The sequence below is a fragment of the Piliocolobus tephrosceles genome, chromosome 17 (genome assembly GCF_002776525.5).
Source record: "Piliocolobus tephrosceles isolate RC106 chromosome 17, ASM277652v3, whole genome shotgun sequence".
NCBI classification, from domain to species: Eukaryota; Metazoa; Chordata; class Mammalia; order Primates; family Cercopithecidae; genus Piliocolobus; species Piliocolobus tephrosceles.
In genome coordinates, this window is record NC_045450.1 from 57,279,165 (window position 1) to 57,282,303 (window position 3,139).

The following is a 3,139-nucleotide window of genomic DNA, read 5'->3' on the forward strand; positions in this document are numbered from 1 at the left end:
GTGACTTGCCCAAAGTCAACAGGCTGGTCGGTGGCAGAGCTGGGGCTCAAAGCCAGATCGCCTAATACCAGATCTCATCTTCTTTCCTCTGCATTCCCTACTTCTCCAGGTAAGTGATGTCAGGGCAGGCTCAGGCATTCTAGAAGAGAGGAAGAAAAGAAGGCAACAGGAACTAGGAGAGAGAAGGACGTGGACAGGAGGAGGTGTTTGACTAGAAATGCGTCCAACCAGGCCGGGCACAGTGGCTTACCCCTGTAATCCCAGCACTTTGAGAGGCGGAGGCGAGCGGATCACCTGAGGTCAGGAGTTCGGTACCAGCCTGACCAACATGGTGAAACCCGGTCTACTAAAAATACAAAAATGAACTGGGCGTGGTGGTGCACGCCTGTAGTCCCAGCTACTCGGGGGACTGAGGCAGGAGAATCGCTTTAACCTGGGAGGCGGAGGTTGCAGTGAGCCAAGATCGCGCCATTGCACTGCAGCCTGGGTGACAGAGCAAGACTGTCTCAAAAAAAAAAAGCATCCAACGGCTCTCCATTGCCCCCAAACACCCCTCACATGACAACAGTGCCACAAGTTTCCCTGCCCCTGGGTCAGCAGCCAATGTTTATCACTTGAGAATCATGTCAGAAAATTAAATACTCAAAAGAAATCTCAAGATTTCCCAGCTCTGAGGTTCTGACAGCTGAACTTGGCCCCTCCCACCAGGGCCCGTGGTCACATTCAAAGCCTCGGGAGTCGAAGCCACTGCGATGCGTGGGGGAATGAGGCGAAGAGGGTTTGTTACGGCGGTGGGGACCCGGGCTAAGGTCGGGCTAAGGAGAGGGGGAGCCTGCGGCGGAGCTGTGGTTGGGGGATGTGGGTTTTGTGGCTGAACTCGATGGTGGGGTAGGAAACCAGGAGCGGGGCTGGGTAGGGTGGCGTTTACACGTCCAGGAAGGTCTAGGGGAGCTGAGCGGCTGAGACAGCCAGAGAAAGACCTGGGAATGGGCGAGGCAGGGGGGTCCCGAAGTCCTGCTAGGCGGCCGAGCCCCTCTGGGGCGCCTGGGATTGGGCGCTCCCCGGAGCCCCTCTCCTCAGGCCCCGCCCACAGCGCCGGGCGCGCGCCGAGCCGCGGGGAGGGGGACCTGGCCGGCGCGGGGGAGGGGGAGAGGGAGGCTCGTGCACGCGCATCACTGACTGCGGGTGCGCGAGCCGCGCGCTCCCGCCGCCCGCGTCGCCATCTTTTTCCCTCTCTGTCTGTCTGTCTGCCATTGGCTTTGTCCGTCTGCAGCGCCGCCCCTCAGCTCCCCGCCACCGGCTCGGCCCGGAGCCCCTTCCGCGCGCTGGGGCCCAGTCCCGGAGCGCCCCGGCCCGGCTGGCTTGGGCTGCGGTCCCGGGTCCATTGTCCGGCGGTCCGTCTGTCCGGAGGCGGGGCCCAGGGACCCAGAGCGCAGCGCAGCGCCGAGGCGCCGGGTAAAAAGACCCCTGAGCCCTCCCTCCGGGTCCGGGCTGGGGATGCGGGCTCCTCGCCCCCTCGCGGCCGCCGGCTGTCGGTCCTTTTGTCTGCACTGGGGAGAGGGCCGGGGGCCAGCTCTGGCCTGGGGGGCAGCCCGAGCTCACCCTCCCCGCTCCCACCCCGATTCCTCCCTGGCCGCTCCTCCTGCTCTCCTCCGCGCTCTCGGCGCGGGGCGCCGGGTGCGGGGCCGGGGGGCTTTTGCGCGGGCCGCAGGCACCCCGCCTCCTCGGGCCCTGGCGGGGACGGCCCCGGCGTCTGACAGCCTTGGGTGGAGCTGGGGGAGGGGAGGATGGGCGTGGGCGTGCAGACCGGGGGTTATCAGTCCCCGCGTCTGGGTCTCGCAGAAAAGCTTCTAAATTTAGATTTCAGAGATTGTGTTGTCTAAGGGTTTGTCTGAGCCGCCTCGGAAGACCTCCGGCTCTTGTCCGGCTCTTGTCTGGTAATTCCTGGGAATTTACCTGGGCTCGTGCTTGAAGAAACAGAGGGACCATTTCGGCTGATTAGACACACGCCCCAGACCCAACGCCAGGGATCAGGTGAACAGCCAGGCGGCTAAGTGACCAGCTTTCTTGTGCTCTCCTTTTTGGCAGATACAGATCACTTGGATTCAGTCGAGTTTGCTTTGCTCCGTGGGAACTGCACCAGAGCTGGAGGTGGGAACGCACTCTCTTTTCATCAAGCTGGGATTTCACCCGTTTTTTTGGTTGCTAAAGTCTGTGGTGTGCACTAGACGCTGCAACCTAATACCTGTGGGAGAGCAGAGACAGTGTTCAGGGGAGACGTTACACCTTCCCAAGGACTCTTAACCTTGCTCTGAAGACGGACAGAACTGCCTTCCTCTTAAAATGGAATCCCTTTAGACTTGAGTCTCACCGTTTACCTATCTTCCTAGCACATGTTCAGGCAGCTATTTACATTTTTGGTTTGGTTTGAGATTTTAGCTTGGAAATTGAGGCAGCGTTAAAAGTAAAACAGAATGAGTGACCTTTAGGGCTGTTATGTCTGTGGGTTTTATTAGCTTTAACTGCCTATAAAACAGTCATCTGGCCTCTTGAGATCTTGCTTTGTGGTCAAGAGTGTCCTTTCGGAGCCATTTATTTATTTACTTATTTATTTTCAACAGCCCATGACCCTACAGGCCTGTTTTTGTGGGTGTTTTTGTTATTATTTTCGTTTTGTTGTGTGGGAGGGGACTGCAATTGCTTATTTTTCTCTTAATCACTCAGGTGTGAAGTCCCATTGGGTACCATCTGGTCAGTTCCCCATTTGGCCACTAGGAGGGTTATAAGATGCAGCGAGCACTGCTGATTTAAATATGCAGATACTCATCTCTGTCTTTTGACTTGCAGCTTTAGCATTGAAATGTTGCCTGATTCAAATTATTTGGCCTTCCTTCAGAAGGGACTTTATTACCTCTATCTTACAGTTTCGATTTCTGATCTTGAAGAGAGAAAATAAAAAATTAGGCAAGATTCTGTTTTTTCTCTTCTATAATAGAGTATCTATATATTTAGCCTCAATAGATTATCACATTAGAGGAGTATATTTTATTTTTTTAAAAATTTTAGGGCCGGGCGCGGTGGCTCAAGCCTGTAATCCCAGCACTTTGGGAGGCCGAGACGGGCGGATCACGAGGTCAGG

General features: G+C 56.4%; 1 protein-coding gene across 18 annotated transcripts in view; it reads left to right on the forward strand.

Annotated features, from left to right (window-relative positions):
• The window catches only part of ZNF821 (zinc finger protein 821), a 26,473-nt gene continuing 23,334 nt past the window's right edge, over positions 1-3,139 (forward strand). For 7 of the 18 annotated variants that reach the window (XM_023210331.3, XM_023210340.3, XM_023210336.3 and 4 more), the window contains exons 1-2: positions 1-109; positions 2,089-2,151. The gene's annotated coding sequence lies outside the window, so the exon portion shown is untranslated. Of the gene's footprint in view, positions 110-715; positions 779-994; positions 1,456-1,496; positions 1,938-2,088; positions 2,152-3,139 lie in introns of those variants that run through there. The other 11 variants (XM_023210333.2, XM_031934426.1, XM_023210332.2 and 8 more) reach the window with 8 other exon arrangements.